Genomic DNA, 19,828 nt, shown 5'->3' on the forward strand with positions numbered 1-19,828 from the left:
CGGGGCATTATAATTGACTTTGGGCAAGTCAAGGATTTGATATTGGGTTATGAAAATAAATAATTGGAGATATATTTGAGGTTAGGATGCCTAGGCGGGAATACTGGGGGATTTTACCATTTTTTCCTCGGGGATATTTTGGTACCCCGAACCTTGAGGTAACCAGCTTAAGTTATAAAAACAAAACAAATAAACCATTTGGAGACTTAGAGAAACCGACCCAGCCTCCACCCTCTCCTCTTCTTCTTTCTTTCCTCTTTCTTTCATGAAATCCACAGAAATCTTAGGAGAAATCAAGCTTGAATTTCAAAAAATTGATGGTGGGATTTGGAGGTTTAGCTCAAGAGTTAATCGAGAACAAATCAGGGTAAAGTCAAGGTGGAGTTTGAGGTTTGAAACTTTGAAGATAGGTCATGGGATCCTTTGGGAAATGATTCTACAACTGAGGTGTTAAGCTAGAGCTCGGGAAGTGGATCGTGCTCGGGGGCCGTCATTTTTTCTATTTAAAGCATTTGGAATTAAGGTAAGAAAACTATAACACCCGTAGGATAGGGCATGGGCCCATAGTGTGATTGCGGGGCATGGCCCTATATTGCATGTTGCATGATGAAATGATTGCCGGGCATGGCCCTATATTGCATTACATGTTAGGATGCATATTTAAATGAATTGATATTTGTTTGAATGTTGTTTGATTTATGCTATATATGATTATAGTGAATTGAACGGCTATGGCCGAGGGCGGCAAGGCCGAGAACGGCAGCGGCGCCGGAAGTAACACCTAGCACATGGGATGCTATGGTCAGGGCAGGGCCCGGGACCCACAGGATACGTGTGAGATCCTGCGGTGAAGACCGAGACCCCAGGCTTCAGTAAGGCTTCGGGGACGGCATGGCCGTGTTTGCTTAGTCTAATGGTTGACTTGTTTATGTGTGGATTATCTGTTATGATAAACTGTATAAATTGCATATGTTATGTTCTGCATGAGTTTTCTTGCTGGGCTTCGGCTCACGGGTGCTCTGTGTTGCAGGTAAGGGCAATGACTGAGTCAACCAACCATGAGTACGGAGAGCGTGAAGCGACGCGTACATGTTCGGCCTGCTCGACTGCTTTGGTTGGGGGTTTATTCGAAAATGGCTGTAATAATCTATGATTTTATGATTTCTTAACTGTAACCTTATTTCAAAAATGTAATTAGTTTTCAAACCTTATTTTGGGATCCCAAATGTTTAATAATAGAAGTTTTAATGAAACGACGCATTTTCAAAGATTACAGCCTTAACTTTTAATTAGTCATACTTTTGTTTCAAAACCTCGGTTAGCGAGTTCATTGCACACTGTTTTGTCTTAAAAACTCACTTAGTAACGGCTCTAAGGAAGTAGGGCGTTACACTCGGGTCCTGGTCAAGTAGCGTGGGAGAATATTTGTCTTCCTAAATTAGCTGGAGGCTTAGGATTTTGCAATGTGATTGATTGGAACACATCAGCTATGGGGAAATATGTTTGGGTGATTGCTGCTAAAAAGGATAATCTCTGGGTTCGGTGGATACATAGTTTCTACTTGTCTGATGGGAATTGGTGGAATTATTCAGCCCCTTTAATTGCAGCTGGTATTCGAAAAAGGTAGTAGCAGTCAAGGACATCATAAAAGCTAAGATTGATTTGAGCACTTTTCTCACCGAAGGATATTGTATCAAACAATGGTATGCCTTTCTTTATCTTATTACTAATCGAGTGCAATGGAATAAAGATGTTTGGGGAAGACTCAATATTCCCAAGCATAGATTCATTTTTTGGTTGGAAATGAAGGAGAAACTTTGCACCCAAGTTCAAATTAGTAAATATGATCCATCTATTGATCGATCTTGCCTACTGTGTGGAGATCAAGATGAGGATGAAAAGCACTTATTTTTTTGCTTGCCCCTACAGCCGAAGATGCCTTGCTTGACTGAAAGCTTGGCTAAGTTGGAGAACTGGGGCAAAGAATATTGGAAGATTACTTCTTTTGATAGATAAAGCAAAACAAATAAGCAAGGTGAGGAAGCAAATCATTATTATTGTACTGGCAACTCTTGTTTACCACATTTGGTTGGTAAGGAATGATGCTCTTTGGACTCACAAAGTCTGGCATATTAATCATATTGTACAGAGAATACAAAATGAGGTTAAATTTCAAATCTTTCATGTAATGCCAAGGAAGGCAAAGAATGTAGATAGAGATTGGTTTGGGTATATATGTAGTGCCATACAGGGGAGCGTTTAGATCAGGGGAATCAGGGGTATGTGGAATTTGTAAGAATTAGTTTGATGTAATTGAGTTTTGAAAGCAATACATTGATTCTTATTCACCAAAAAAAAAAGTATCTGACAATAACAAATTTTTGAACTTACCCATGGTTCCAAGGGACAAGCAGAAGTTGCTCATTTGATCTTAATTGAATAGACCTTGAACATACTCTTCAAATGAACTTCCTTTAGTGGCTACAACATTAGGATTGACAAATTTAAACCTATTTTGGCGCCCTTGTTCTACCAAAACATTGTATAACAACCTATTTGGAAAAAAAGTAAAAAATATAATTAGGGAAATTTTTTGTTAAAATAAATCAAATAAGAAAGGTTAATTAAAAAACTTGTGAAATAACTCATGTGGCAAAAGAAAACTCCTTCTCCGATCTTTTCCATTTGAATAAATTGAAGTATGTCCTCTTTTCATACGTAAAGACTTAACATATCCCAACCGAATACATCCTCATCTATGCCTAGATTGACACAGTCGTTGTCATCCCAATGAGATATAATATTGTATATCAGTTCCAAAGGACTAGTGTCTTGTGCTAGAGGATCACTCAAATGTTTTATCCTTTCTCGTGGTTGTTGTGTTGAAGGAGAAATTGGTCGTTCTGATATGTTATTAGTTCTAGAACAAGTCTGTAAAATCATATTAATAATTAAAAAATTTACAAACAAATTGAAATATATAATAACAAATATAATTATATAAGCATGATACATCACCTGTTCGTGTATATCATCAAATACGATGACCAATTCCTTAGGCCACGATATAGGATGCCCAATAGCCTAAATGACTATGTACATATTTTGATGAGGATATGCAAAAGGAAGAGACGTCGCCGGCTTAATACCGTCAGTAATCATCACTTGGTAGTTTTTTTCTTGACTATCTGTCAATGAGTTTGCCCGATGGAACAATATTGGACAACGAACCAATGGCTAACTAGAAACTAGATACCTGCACATTATAATAAGTATCATTATGTATATATGCGCGTGTGTGTGTGTGTGTACGTACATAGTAATTTTCAACTATCAAATTAAAATTACCTTGGGCATAAATGGTGCTGGTGGGTCAGGCTAATAGCAAGATGGCGCTGGTGGGTCGAGCACATAGCAAGATGGCACTGGTGGGTCGGGCACATAGTAAGAAAGTGCCGGTGGGTCGGGAACATAGTAAGATGGTGTCTGTGGGTCGGGGACAAATGGTGGGTCTCCAATATTGGATCCTGAACCACTCTGTTGGGCCATGAAAGATCTCAACATTTCCTCTTGTTTATGAAAATGTTCTTCTAGACGTGCTTCTTGTTGATGATGTTTTTCTTCTTGTTGACGAAGTCTTTCCTTAAACTCATTTCTCATAGTGCTATTTGAACTAGAAACTTTCGATTTCTCTTTCGTGTTGGTAGGTTTTGGAGTATCCCAAAACAATGCAGGGGACACACCATGACCTTTAGCCCGAACATGCCCTTGTGGCTCGGGGGTGCCCAATGCCCTCATCAACACATTATCAGGGCCTTCGGGTTCCTAATGACCCTCCTCAATGAGTTTTCGATAATGATCTTGTAAAATAGAAGTAATTAATTTGAGTTAGTTTTATATAAATAAATATGATTTACTTAAGTTAAAAAATATAAACCAATAATGAATATAGCGAGTAACGGTATATATAAAAACTTACAATGTTTTTTTGATCCTCAGTTGCCTCTCCAATAAGTTCTCCTTCTTTATTCTTCGGCCGACCCATCATTCATAAGTCAGATCTATCAATAGCAGATAGTTGTTGCCTAGTCTGTTGTTGAAGCATCTCTTTCATAGGCACGTAGCCTCCTTTAGATAGGTTGTGGTTGTATTTGTTCATTGCTCAATATTCTTGCATCTGTAATCTCTTATCTTTCCACTCTTGTGTCAATCTTGAGTTAGGAAATTATAACCACTGCTCATCATTTATGATGCCCTCAAATCCATGTGGTTTCCTAGGCGGAAACTCATCTGGTCTTTTCTCTAAATTATTGTAGATATGTTTCCTTGTCCTGTCAGTCTACATTGTCTGAACATCTTTGTTGCATCTTTCATTGTCTACTTTTATGAGCTATATTCTAACTTAAAAGCTTTATGCAAGTTTGAAATAATAACCATATTAAATCACACATTTCAAAATCTTTAAGTAAAATAGAAGTAATTAAATCATACCTTCATTAAATCCCATATCTTTGTTTTGGTCTCCACTGGAACTTCCATGGTTTACAATTGATGGCCACCACAGTTCTCACTATAGAACCTAATGTTGAAGATCGATTACTTCTTATCGTACCTGTTACTTGACCATACTCATTAAACTTTATAGGTATAATATTTCCTTCACTTATATTTTTAATCAATTTATTCATCCATGTGCGTCCTCACACATTTTTCTCATCCCCTTCCTCTGGCTCAGTATCAAGATTTTGTTGAGGATTTTCCTCCTCATCACTATCATTGAAAGGATCTGACATCTGTGAAATATAAAAATCATTATGATAAGTTATATGTATAGAGAACAAAAATGTGACAAACAAAAACATATCATAAACAAACCAAAATCACTTTCTGCAATTATGACAAACATAATCATATTATACCTCACATCAGGTTATCAATCCATAAACCTTCACCATTATCATGCAAACAAACACCGTCATCATCAATTTCATTATTACATACTGGTGAGGTGAATTTGATTGGTTCTTCTTCAATAGGTATATCATGAAAATCACAATCTTTGGTATTCCATTCTTTTGTTGGCGTTGTAAGCATAATTGACCATTGGTTGTCTGAAGGATCATTCACATAAAACACTTGTTTTGTTCGTTCATCCATTAGAAATCGGTTAGATTTGTGCCCTAGTTGATTTAGGTTTACTAATGTGAAACCAAAATCTTCATATATTATGTCGTTGTCACTCTTCATCAAATCACAAAAGAAACATAGGTTCTCGAATTGTGATATAATCTAACTCCCAAATTTCTTTAATTACTCCATAGAAAGTCATATCACTTTGAATAGGATTTTTGTCTTTCGCACTAGATATTTACATAGTTCTAGCGACAAGAATAACACCACTATTTTGTGTGGTTCTGTTGGTATCATGCTCCCTACTATTGAATTGTGTACTATCGATTATATATGATGAAAACTTAATGACTCAATGAGAGGGGCCTCGAGAGATCCACTTAACAATGTCCGACACATTATTTGATGTGTTTTTCAATTCAATAAAAACCTAATAAAAATAAAACTAGTCACAACATACCTTACTAAATACTAAAAATAAAATTAAAAAATCAACGTAATATACCTTATTTTCTATCCAACTACTAAAAGTATGATAATGTTCATCTTGTAACCATTTGGGGTTCCTTGACTTTGATGGAAATTTCGTCTTGATCTAGTTAAAATGTTCCCTTCAAAATTAAATATTATGTTAGTGAACTAATTGTGAAAGTTATCACATATTTACATTGCATATGCATTATATCTATGAAGATAAACTTACTCGATATAAGGCTGAATTTCATTAAAATTTGCAATACTAGACGATGTGCTTCATCTAGTTCATCCCAACTCACTATGCATACAACACTTCCCCGATGACTCTGAATCTCAACATTATTAACTTCATTTACCCCAATCCTCTGTACACCAGCCATGTATTCAGAACAAAATTAAACTGCTTCTCTGCAATATAACATTCCATAATGCACCCTTCTGGGTGACTTCTATTTCTGACATACCCCTTAAGAATCTTCATATATCGTTCAAATGGATACATCCATCTTAAATAAATGGGACCACAAAATCTCAATTTTCTAACTAAGTAACTGTAAGATGAATTATTATATCAAAAAAGGAAGGCGGGAAGTATTTATCTAGCTCACACAAGACCTCAACAATTTCATCATGTAACTTGGGTAACTTAATAGGATCAATCACCTTACAACACAATGAATTGAAAAACAAACATAACCTTGGTGATTATCTCTCAAAGTTTTTGAGGAAAGACAGATCGAATTGCCACTGGTAGCAGATGTTGCATTAGAATATGACAATCATGAGATTTCATACCACTCAGAGTACAACTTTTCATGTCTACCAATGACCTTATATTTGATTAATAGCCATCTGGAACGTTTACATTAAATAGGCAGAAACAAACTTCCTTTCTTTCATCTTTAGTGAGGGTGTAAGTAGCAGGAGGCAAGTATGTTCGTCTCTTATCTATTTTCAGAGTTAATCCTTCACGTATACCCATTGCAGCCAAGTCGTATCTAGCCTTAATTCCATCCTTAGTTTTCCCAGGAATATTCAACAAAGTTCCAATAAAACTATCACATACATTTTTCTCTATGTGCATAACATCTAAATTATGGTGTACAAGTAAGAATTTCCAATTTTCAAGCTCGAAAAAAATAGATTTCTTTTTATAAAAACTTTTGGGATCTTCCACAACCTTAGCCTTCCCACAACCCTTTTGCTTTAAAGGTGTACGAACTTTAGGCTTCCCTAACTTGAACATGATCTTAGACACATTCTCAAGTACTTCACTCCCATTTAATGGTTGGGGAGCCTCCTCAAATTCTTGTTCACCATTAAATGTATTTTTCCAAGTTCGATATTTATGCATACTAATCAAGAACTTCATGTGGCCCATATAACATATTTTTCGGGAGTGTTTTAAGTATTCATAACATGTTTTTTCTTCACAAATGGGACAAGCCTTATACCCTTTCACACTAAACCCAGATAAATTTCCAAAAGCAGGAAAGTCATTGATAGCCCACAACAATACAATTGTAAGATTAAATTCTTCTTTCCTGTACACATCATAAACCTTAACCCCTTCATCCCACAAAATTTTCAAATCATCGATAAGAGGCGAAAAATATACATCAATGTCATTACCAGGTTGTTTAGGTCCCGATATCAACAAGGTGAACAAGGTAAAATTTCTCTTCATGCACAACCATGGGGGTAGATTGTAAATGACAAGCATAATAGGCTAACAACTATACTTACTACTAAGAGAAGTGTGTGGATTAATCCCGTCAGTCGAAAGACCTAGATGAATATTATGAGATTCATTTCCAAAACTAGACCACTTCAAATCAACCATATTCTAAGCTAGGGTGTTAGCTGGATGCCTTAATTTACTATCATTTATCCTCTCATTAGCATGCCACAATAAATTTTTTTGCATGTTCAACATTTCTAAACAACCAAATGAAACAAGGAATAGGAGGAAGGTACCACAAGACCTTGGTTAGTACTCCTTCCTTGACATCCCCACCATTTCTTTTCTTTTTCCATCATGAATCACCCAAGTAGGACACATTTTCGCATCTGCAAAGTCATTCTGATATAATATGCAATCGTTAGGACATGCATGATTTTTTTCGCATTGCATGTCTAATGAGCATAATATTTTATTTGTTCATAAAATGAAGTTGGAATTTCATTACACTTCGACAACAAATCCTTCAACAAACAAAGTAGACCAGTCAGCCTTTTATCACTCCAACTGTGTTTAGCTTTCAAATTGTACAACCTAAGAAGCGCGGATAACTTTGTAATTTTTTTACAATCGGGGTAAATCAGTTTCTCAGCATCACTAAGTAGTGCCTCAAACTTTTCTGGGTCTACTCCAGATCCATAATGTGTGTCATCAATCATATCATCTAATGGATCCCAGTTCTTCTCTACTATATTCCTCCTTTCTTAATTGGGTCTACCTTGGGGGAGTTGGAGCAACATGAATTCTCTCCCCATGCATATACCAAACCATGAAACTTTTTTCAATTCCATTGAAAAATAAGTGTTGTTTGATCTTACTAAGACCCATTTTCCTTACATTTTCACACTTAACACATGGGCAAGAAGTAAAATTTAGGTCTTTCACATTTTCCGAACAAAATCTTAAGAACAAATCGACCTCATTTTTATATTTCATAGATAACCTATTTGTTGACATCTATATTCTATCCATATATTCTCATATGTCTATGAAAAATTAAACAAAAAAAACTGAATAAGCATACGACCAAGCACACAAAAAATTGGGCAACTTTTCCCCTATATTAGTAACCTAACCATTTGTCAATCAAATCAAATCAAATCAAATAAGCACAATACAATTCAAATATAATAATAAAATACATAATTCTAGACAAAATCAGGCAACATTTCCCCTATAATAATGATCTAACCATCTGTGAACAAAAAGTCAAACGATTCAAACAACACACAATATGTTTCTTCCTTATAGCTTTGTAGCACACAAACAAATTTTCCAGAACATACTTCACTAAAACACACAGTTCTCAACATCCTGTTATCATCACAACACACAATTTTAATCTCATAACCTACTTCACTATGGATGAATATTTATGATATTTAAACTCCTCTAACAAAAGTTTAATTATACTAAAACAAGAAATAAGATAATGTATGTACCTCTTACAATTACTAGTACTAGTGTTGATGTGGTTTTTTTGCCAACAGTGTATTAAGAAATAATAAGGCAGATTAGTGCTTAATGGTAAACCGTAATGAAAAATAAAATGAATTCACTGAAGAATACATAATTTTTATGTGGTTCAGTGGTTAAAATCCACCTAGTCCATGAGTCAATATTATTGCTGCTTCACTCTCTATTTTGGCAGAGTTTTGGTTTTACAGAATAATGGTCCCGTTTCCTGTCCAATATTCCTAGTATTTATAAGGGAATTCCATGGACAGGTTTGGGTAACCACGTGAGTCAATCACGCATTTACATAATGATTACATTTAATACAAATAATTCCCATTCATATTGGGATATGATTAGATAACAAAATAAGTATATTCCTGCTATCTCAGATAATAAATATGATAGTCTGGTCATAAATAACCGTATAAAGGGATCCTGAGTCTCTAGGGATCCTTGAGTATGAAATATACTAGAATTACCACGAGCTGGTTATCTCCTCCAACCTCGTGCTTCGACAGCTATTTAATATTCCGAGCTCGTGCTTCATAGCTGTCATATCCCTAGCTCGGGATAAACTCAGGACGGCTATATTCACGTATGACCACTATGAATCTAAAACTGTCGACGTGGATAATAAGAAGATATCATTCTCCTTGGCTATTTCTCCGTATATTTATCTGCCAGCTGTACCCGAGCTGAGTGCATGGACTCGTGCTAAAATCAGGGTACAAAATTTGCCCCTAAGCTCCTGCTCGTGTATGATGTCGTCACTTTCTGACCTGCATAGTAGGGGCTTTTAGACTTCTGCTACGTAAAACCACGCCTACCCACTACTTGAGTACTGGACATGTGGTGTACTACAATTGGCGTCTGTTCGGGTTTCGAGGACTGTAATACTTGTCTTGTCAACTTTTTGCCATCGTTTAATCTATTTAATCTTAGCCCTTGGATCTTGAACTAACCCAATTGGATGGCCCAGATTAATTTCCACAATTTACTTATAAATAGGATGGCCGAATTTCAAACTTCACCACCTTTGCATTTAAAATTTTTCCTTTTATGAACTTCCAAACTTCCCTTCTTTCCCAGAATCCCCAAAACCGTTCATCATGCCCAAACATTGAGAAGCTTTCCCGGAGCTTCCCATTGCCGAGTTTACTCCCTCCAATCTGAGAACGTACTTTCCTGTAAGTATCTCATTCTTTAGTTTGAAGAGTTTTCCCCCCTCTTTTTTTTATCTAATGGAATTTCTATTCTTAACCATGTTCATCTGCAACACTTATTGTAGTTACTGGTAGGCCATTTCTAAATGTTCATAGGGAATAGGTTTTGATTTAGGTTCAACGGGTGAGTCCAAAGATGCTTTAGAAATAAGATGTTCATAAAACTGGGGAAATTTTTGGGTAAATCTGGGTAAGCCTAATGGTGAATTGATTTAAAGAATACCAATTCGGGGTAAAGAAAATGAAGGGTTTTTAGGTTTAAAACCAGATAGCTTAGAGGTTACGTTTTCTTGGGAGGTTTTGCACTAAATCGCTTCCCAAAGAAAATAGTGATCTAACATTTCTGACACACGGATCCCTAAATATCAGGGGATTGTTAGGAAACCGAGGCACGTAGCTTAGGACATCGTGTGGCATTAAGCGATGGGGCTGAGGCTAACTTTAGCTCGGATAACCAAAATAACAATTTCATTCTTCTTACTCTCGCATCATAATTTTAGATCATCTTAGGTCGCCTACGAACTAGGCCATTTTGTCGTTAGGCGATCTGATGGCTCCTCAAAAGAAGAACGCTCCAAAGTAGAATGCCTCGAGCTCATCCTCTCAATAGGAGAACAAGGGGAAGCAGGTCGCCCCCGAATTTCCCATCCCCACTTGGTCTGGTGGTGGAGAAGGAGCTCGTGGTCAATCCCAACGTGTATTTCGAGGCTGAGCGCATCATCTCCAAGATCATGACTCAAGGGAGAGTGAATAAGATTATGTTGAGCCACAACATAGAGGTCGGACCTGGAACTCTCCTCGTCCGACCTGCATTCAAAGGGGAAAGGAGTTGTTCCCCTCTCAAAGACGGCTATACGACTTAGAGTGATGAGCACCTGAAGGCTGGGGCCTTCCTTCCCCTAGACCAATACTTCACAGATTTCTTGAATTATGTGAAGCTGGCTCCATTCCAGCTCCCCCCAAATTCGTATAGACTTTTGGCGTGGCTGAAGTACTTATTCCTGAAACATGAGTGGGAGGTCCTCACCTTGGCAGACATATTATACTTCTTCTGCCTCAAGGCAAGCCCCGACCAGAGGGGACGCAGTGATGGATTCTACTACCTCACGCGATTTCCTAACTCCACCTCCGTCATTAAGCTCCCCATCCATCCAAACGATTATAAAGATTTATTCTTTCTGTCGAATGGCTTCAGAAACTGCGAACACCGTTACTTCAACTAACCTCGTAAGTCTTCTACTCTTATGAACTCAACTCATAAATTTTGTTCCTTTAAAAAATTTATTTTTTGTACATGTTTTAATTGATTTTGTTTCTTGTGCAGCCATATTTGCAAGGACGGGAAAATCTGTGACCCTCGAGGGTCAATATGAAAAATTATCCAGACTTCCCCTTGGCGAAAAGGACTATCTCTAGGTCGTGAATGATGCCACCATGTTGGCATGCAAGCTGATCAGAGAAGGTAGACATTAGCTCTGAGGACCTGGGCTCCGCTCCCAACCATCCCCGAGCTTCCCGCTCCTCAAGAGGCCTTACCAGTCTGTGAGGACAGCGAGGAGGAAGAGGCTGAGGTGCCTCTTATGTGAAAAAGACGAGCTCTTGAGGTTGTTCGGGAACCCGATCTAGATCGCGTTGCGTCAAGGGCAGCAGCCAACCCCTCTGGTTAAGGTAACCTATACCCCTTTAGGGAATTAGATAGGGTTGTTGCCTATTTTAGGTTAGTTTGTTATAATCCAAATCGCTCGTCCACAGTCATCCTTCCAACCCAGATCTAAATGTAACCCTGCTCCAGTGCGTAGACCACCTAGTGGTACGCCATGACAATAGTTATCCTAGGGGCACAATCGTAGTTGACAATACCCTAAATTTTAGATCCGCCATTTTTGAAGAATACGGGACAAACCGTAGGTCCTGGCTTTCTCTGCTATAGGGTGCATTTGCCCTTGGGTTTAGACAATACGTAGATGAGTCCAACCCCAAGGAAGAACCTGAACCCCTTAGGATCCAAGAAGTATTAACTGTAGATTCCCCTTCTCCTTTATTAGTTCCGAGGCCGGAGGTCATACCTATCCTGGTCAAAACACCCGAGCTGGTGATAATAGACTTCCCCCAGCTTGGAGGGTAGGATCTTTGTTTTCTTTCTATCTTTATAAATGCTTTTTGAAACATTATTTTTGTGAACTAACTCCTTTTGTTCTTTTTAGGCGAAGAGATGGAGCAACCAGGAGCTCACGACCTCCGAACTGCTTTCCAGGCTAAGAAAGTCGGTGCGGGTTCTGTCATGAAGAGGCTTAGGGTGGCAAAGAAGACCACCCCTGCAACGGGGAACAGTTCAAAGTCCCCCGCCAAGAATAAGGACACAAGGTCAACTCAGGAGCCAGCTCCAGTGGCCAATGTCGCTGTTGGGCAGCTTCCTCCTCCCCCACCTCGATTCATGCCTCCTCCTCCCCAAGTCATTCAAGCCGATGACCCCATCGTTTGGATACCAGTAGATCCTCAGGACCTGGAGAAGATCCCTGAAGCCTTTCAGGGTATCATCTATGAGACTGCTAGCCATATGGTGGGTCACGCCCACAAAACCATCACGAGGGACCTGAGGACCATCGAGGAACGCAACCCAGAGAATGTTATGGAATCCGCCATGGAGATGAACCTCACTGTGAGTTCTCTTTCCTTACTTGGTGATTTTTTTTTTGTGACTAGGTGTATATCTCTGACTTGTTTTGTTATTTTGTAGTCTGCCCTGGCTCAGTACCGCATCATAGCTTGTGCTAGGGCCAGAAATGAGGAGAACTAGGCCGAGCTGAATGCTGCCAAAACCGCCCTGACTGCTTCTCAAGAAGGTGAGCAGGCCGCCAAAGCTTCCTTGACAACTACTCAGAAGAATGAGCATGATGCCAAAGCTGCTCTTGCCTAGTCCCAAGAAAATGAGTAGGCTGCAAAGACTGTACTGTCTGCCTCCCAAGCTCAAACTGCACAACTTCAGGCCAAGATTGATGATGTGAAAGCAAAACTGCTCGAGGTCGAAGTCACAGCCAAAGAAGAAAAGGTGGTGTCATCATCGGCCATGGAGGAGATGTTGTACCATTGTTGGGCCTTCAACCCTGATGGGAACTTCTCTTTCATGGAACCCGGGCCGTAGGATCTGTTCTTTGTAAAATTCAAGGCTCGACTCTTGCAAGAACTGTCAGAGCTGGTGATGCATCTGGAATGGTGGAGGGAGATGGCAAGGAGGTCACATCTTCGGAGCGAGCTGATGGAGCCCAATGATATCTCCTTTGTATTTGTTTTTCTTTGTAATTATTTATCAGTTTCTTGGATATTAAACAATTTCTTTCAGGATCAATTTAAGATTTATCCTATTTTAATATATATCTAACTTTTGATCCACTTATCTTTCCTTTATTATCTCTCATGCTTATGAATCCTTACACTTGTACATTCGAGATTTTAAGAATCGATTTTTAGATCGGGATAGATTTTATCGATCATGGTAATATCCAAGTTTTTGTTTGATTATTTGCATCAGACTTGCTAAGAATTAGGCCTCGAACTTGGTTATATCCTTGGTTTTTTAATAATTTAAACTTAGTTCGATTTAGGTTCATTGAAAACTCAAGCTTTAAAAAGCTGTTGAATAATCAAATTTTCCAAACTTCTAAGTTTCGAACCTGGTTATGTCCAGGGTTTTAAATGATTAAAACTTAGTTCATGATAGGTTTATTGAAAACTCGAGTTTTAAAAAGCCGTTGAATAATCAATTTTTCCAAGCTTTTAAGTTTCGAACCTGGTTATGTCCAGGGTTTTAAATGATTAAAACTTAGTTCGTGCTAGGTTTATTAAAAAATTGAGCTTTAAAAAGCTGTTGAATAATCAAATTTTCCAAGCTTCTAAGTTTCTTAATCCTATCCAGCAGGCTTAATTTTGCCAACCTCGAGTTATGTGCCCCCCAAGTAACTAGAAAGTAGAAAATTTCTTGGTTGCTTTTACAAATATTAGAACACGAACTAATACAACCTTAAAAAAAGTCTTTAATAAGACATCTATTATTTAATCAAATGGCTTTTATAAATAAGCCTTACATTGATGGTGGTACTAGTGATAATACTTTTTCAAATGTAGGGGCATTCCAGGTCCGCGGGACTACTTCTCGATTCAGCCGAGCTATCTTAAAATTTCATTCATGCAAAACCTCAATTACCTGATATGGTCCCCCCCAGTTCGAGCCTAATACACCGTCCTTGGAATCCTTATTTGCTAAAAAGACCCTTCGGAGAACCAGGTCGCCCAGTTTGAGTCTGTGCCTCTTAACTTTAGAATTAAAATAGCGAGTGATTTTTTGCTGATAATGGGCGAGCTGTAACTACGACTCTTCTCGTTTTTCTTCAATCAGATTGAGAAATGCGTTAAGTAGGCAATCATTATATTCTTGAATAAATTACCTTTGCATGTGGGTGGCTACCATGGCTTCAACTGGAAGCACGACCTCGCTTCCAAAAGTTAAGGAGAAAGGAGTATGCCCTATGGAGGTTCTGTGAGAAGTTCAGTAGGCCCAAAGTACTTGCGGGAGCTGCTCGGGCCATAATCCTTTGGCTTCGTCTAACCTCTTCTTCAGGCTCGCCTTAAAGGTTTTGTTCACAGCCTCGACCTGCGGATATGCTACTGAGGAGAAACTCTTAGTGATGCCATATTTTTCACAGAAGTCAGTGAAGAGATCGCTGTCGAATTGTGTTCCATTGTCTGACACAATCTTTTTAGGAAGCCCAAACTGACATATAATATTATTTACCTAGAACTCTTTTTGAAGTGATGGTTGCCAGAGGTTCGGCTTCAACCCACTTCGTGAAATAGTCGATCGCCACTACCGCGTAACGAACTCCTCCCTTTCCCATAGGTAGGGAACCTATTCGGTCGATTCCCCATATCGCAAATGGTCATGTGGATGACATCATCGTTAGCTCGACGGGAGCAGCTTGGGCAATAGTAGCAAAATGCTGGCATTTGTCACACTTCTGAACATACGAGATTGAGTCTTTCGTTAAAGTGGGCCAAAAATAGCACTGCCTCAATATCTTCAGTGCTAGATTCTGCCCCTAGCATGATCTCCACAAAAGCCTTCGTGTATTTCTCGTAAAATGGTTTTGGATTCCTCAGGAAGAACGCATCGTAGGAGAGGCAACGAATGACCACATCGATACAAGGTTCCATCCACTATTACGTATCGCGGAGCTTGATAAAGTATTTTTCATGCGTCCTTTCTGTCGTCAGGTAGCCTTCCTGTTGTGAGGTATTCCATTATGGGAGTCATCCATGTCGATCTTGTGTCGATCATTTCAACCTCTATCATTTCTTCTGTTACACTCAGACTCTCCAAGAACTCCACTGGCACTACATTCAACGTCTCAGCCTCTTTTGTGTTGGCAAGCCGTGCCGAGGCATCAACATTAGAATTTTGCTCGCGGGGTATCCGTTCAACAGAACTGTACTCGAATTCAAACAGTTCTCCCTTCACCTTAGCTAGGTAGGCCGCCATCTTGGTACCTCGAGCTTGATATTCTCCCAATACATGATTGACCACGAGCTGAGAATCATTATAGCATTGGATGGCTTTCTCCTTGAGCTCCCTTTCCACTCTCAGCCCAGCTAGTAAGGCCTCATATTCGGCTTCGTTGTTGGATGCCTCGAATCCAAATCTTAGAGCTATATGAAATCGATGCCCTTCTAGTGAGATTATGATGATCCCAGCTCTTGATCCATTCTCGTTTGATGATCCATCCATGAATATTTTCCATAACTCCTGCACTAGCTCCTTCAAGAGCTCCTCTTGAAATCTGGTGCATTCAGCCATAAAATCAGCAAGGGCTTGACTTTTGATTGAGGTCCTTGGCACGTACAATACCTCAAATTAGCTAAGCTCGATAGCCCATTTTAAAAGACGTCCCGACGTTTTAGGTTTTTGCAAAACCTGCCTTAAAGGTTGGTCGGTCATGACGTTGATTGAATGGGACTCGAAATATGGTTGGAGCTTCCTGGAAGCCAATATCAGACAGAATGCCTATTTTTCTATCAATGGGTATCGTGACTCGGCTTCGAGAAGTCTCTTGCTTATATAATATACTGGTTTTGAGCATGGTCTTCTTCTCGAACTAAAGCGACACTGGCCGCATTCTCTGTCACGGCCAGATAAAGGAATAGAGGTTCTCCAGACATAGGCTTAGATAACACTGGGGGCTCGGCTAGGTGCATTTTCAGGTCGAGGAATGCCTGTTCGCTCTCCTCAGTCCACTCAAATTTTTTGTTTCCTTTGAGCAAGTTGTAGAATGGCAGACACTTGTCAGTGGATTTTGAAATAAAATGATTCAAAGCCGCCACCCTTCCGTCAGGCTTTGAACTTCTTTACGCGACCTAGGCGAGGGAATTTCTAACAATGATCTGAATTTCTCAGGATTCGCCTCTATCCCCCTCGTGTTGACTATGAACCCCAGAAATTTTCCAGATGCCACTCTGAAAGTGTAATTCTGAGGATTTAGCTTCATGTCATACCTCCTCAATATTCCAAACATTCTCTTAGATTAGATACATGGTTATCGGCAGTCTTTGACTTGACAAGCATGTCATCGACATACACTTCCATACTTCTCCCGATCTAATTAGCGAACATCTTGTTGACCAAGCGCTGATATGTTGCTCCGACATTCTTCAGCCTGAAGGTCATAACTTTATAACAATATACGTTATTTGGGGCCATGAAGGTAGTATGTTCCTAGTCCGCAGGATTCATCACGATCTAGTTATATCCAGAATACGCATCCATGAAGGACATGAGCTCGTGACCTGCCGTGGGATCTACCAACTGATCAATCCTTGGCAGTGGGACACAATCCTTGGGACAAGCTTTATTCAAATTGTAGAAGTCGATACAGGTTCTCCATTTCCCATTTGGCTTTGGGACCAGCACGGGATTGGCGACCCAGATCGGGTATTTTGCCTCGTGGATAAACCCGCACTTTAATAGTCAAGCTACTTCTTCCTCAAGAGCTTCAGCTCAGACCGTTCCCAAGCGTCTCCATTTTTGGGATTTTTAGGCACATTCTTGTCCAAATTTAAGGTGTGCATGATTACATTCGGACTTATTCCCACCATATCTTCATGTGACCAAGCGAAAATGTCCAGATTCTCCTGTAAAAAATCGACCAGCTCCTTCCTTTTATCGTCTAGATTCTTCCAAATCTTTACAACTCTTGAAGCATCTTTGGGGTCAATGTTTACTTCCTTGAGCTCCTCTATGGCTTGGAGTTCTAACCTGTCTTCACCTATCCGTGGGTCAATAACATCGCGTTGGGCGACATCACTATCCTCTTTTTGTTGAGGTTCTTCCATCCCACAAGTAACTTCTACTTCTTGGGATTCCTCACCTCCGTCATATATGACCATAGCCCATGTTGTGATTTTCCCTTCATAGAAATGCTATAGCATTCTCTAGCAGCAAGTTGATCACATCTGACAGTGCATATTCCCGTAGCTGAGGGGAACATTATTGCTAGGTGGTAGATAAATGTTATGGCTTCAAACGCCATCAGCGGTGGTCGGCCCAATATCGCATTGTATGTAGCTGGACAATCGATTACCATGAACTCAAGTAACTTTGAAACAGTTCGCGAGTCTTCTCTCAATGTCACTACCAATCTGATTGTCCCGATGGCTGCCGACCCTTCACCAGAAAACCCGTACAGAGTCATTGAGGTCGCCTTCAAATCAGTGACAAGTAACCCCAGTCTTTCCAAGGTGGACCTGAAAAGTAGATCCACAGAACTTCCATTATCTGCTAGTGTTCTCCAGACCCTACGATTGGCGAGCTGAACAGTTATGACCAATGGATCATTATGTGGGAATTGGATGTGGCTAGCATCCTCTTCTGTGAAAATGATTGGTTGCTTTTCTAATCGTTGCTGTTTTTATAACCGTTGTTTAGGGATGAACTCCACCCCGTTATGAGACTTCAATTCGCTAATGTACCTCTTCTGGGCCCCGCTGCTCGTGCATGCCAAATGAGGTCTTCCTGAAATGGTAGTTATATATCCCCCTACTATCGGAAGAGGGTTGACCTGATTTTCTTGAGCTCCGGTTTGACTTATTGGAGCTTCGGGGACTGATGGAGGGTTTGGTACAGTGGGCTGACTAGGGACCACCTGATTTCGGGCATACTGGGCCAACTGTCCAGCTCTGATAAGAGTTTCGATCTCATCCTTTAGCTGTCAACAGTCATCAGTGTTATGACCGATGTTAGTATGGAATTGACAAAACTTTGAAGAATCTCTCTTCACCCTCTGGTTCTTCAATGGCTCTGGCTTCTTCCATGGAAGGCGAGTAGAATTTGCCAGAAAGATGCGCTCCCTAATGTCGGTTAGGTCGGTATAAGTAGCGTAAACATGTTTGAATTTCTCCCCAGACTTATTTTTCTTTGTCCCGCTCAGGTCGCCCTCGCCATTTCCCTTCCTCTTGTTATTTTCCCCTTGGTTATTCTGGGTAACGGTTTGAGCCGTAGCTGCAACGTCCGTTACCGCTCCAATGGGCTAGACAGGGGTCTGGCTGGCTCCCACAATGGAAGCTCGTGCATCCTCTAGGTTAATCCACTCTTGAGCTCAGGCCAAGAATTCATCCACACTCTTAACTCCTTTTCTTTGTAATTCTTGCCACAGGTCGCCCCCAACAAGGATTCTCGTCCTCATTGCCATGAGCTTGGAGCTGTCATCAACATCCCTAGCTCATGCAACGACATTGACAAACCTACTTAGATATGCCTTCAACGTCTCACCAGGTTGATGCTTTACGTTGGCCAGTGAATCGGTATCAACCCGAGCTGCCTGTGAAGCTCAAAATGCTTTTTTGAACTCAGAGGAAAACTTCTTCGACGAGCTTATGGAATGCCTCTTATATTGTTTAAACCACTGTCTGGCTGGCCCGACCAGAGTTGCGGGGAATAAAATACACCTTAGATCGAGTCTGAAATTGTGGGCCATCATCATGGTGTTAAAAATTCCGAGGTGGTCTAAAGGATCTCCATCTCTATCAAATTTTGACAAGTGTGGCATTCTGAAGCCTACCGGATATGTGGCCGCCACAATATTTAGAGCGAAAGGCTTGAGCTCGTCCTCTAAGTTGCAATCATCTTTGTCTTTTCTAGATAAAAGCCTCTTCATTTGTTCTTCCATCAAAGCTAGTATCTCGAGGGTTTGGTCTCTATTCCCTAGGTTACCTGGGGGCTGTTCAACAACTCCCATCCCATCGTATGCATTTGATGGGTTATTGTCCCTCCAAGCTTGAGCTTGGTTTTGTGGGGCATTCCCATTATCGCGTACTATGGACGGACCTCCCTCTTGTCGAGTATACCTAACATCTTCATTCCGAGCTGGATTCCTCCTCTGCGAATTCAGATGATCGCGCAAATCGGGCTGTGGATCGTACCGAGGGCTCTGTGCTGAACTCAACTGCTTTCTTAAGCCGCCCTCGGACCTACCACTACGAAAAATTTCAGTCCAGTAACTCCCATTTGCGAAGCTTACAGCTCGTGGTTGGGGCTGAGGATCTGGATTTTCAACACGTGTCCATGGGATGTAAGTATTGGCAGATGGGGGAGGATTTCTCCTACTGTCTCCATAAACTGGAATGTCTCGTGTAGGACAAGGTGGCATCGGATGTCTTATAGGTGACAGTGGATGCCTTATTGGTGAGGCAATCCTTGTTCCATCAGGGCGGACTAAATTAGCCTGCCTATGTTCTACTCCATTGTCTCTAGCTC

Source organism: Humulus lupulus, chromosome 7 (genome assembly GCF_963169125.1).
Source record: "Humulus lupulus chromosome 7, drHumLupu1.1, whole genome shotgun sequence".
Lineage (NCBI taxonomy): Eukaryota > Viridiplantae > Streptophyta > Magnoliopsida > Rosales > Cannabaceae > Humulus > Humulus lupulus.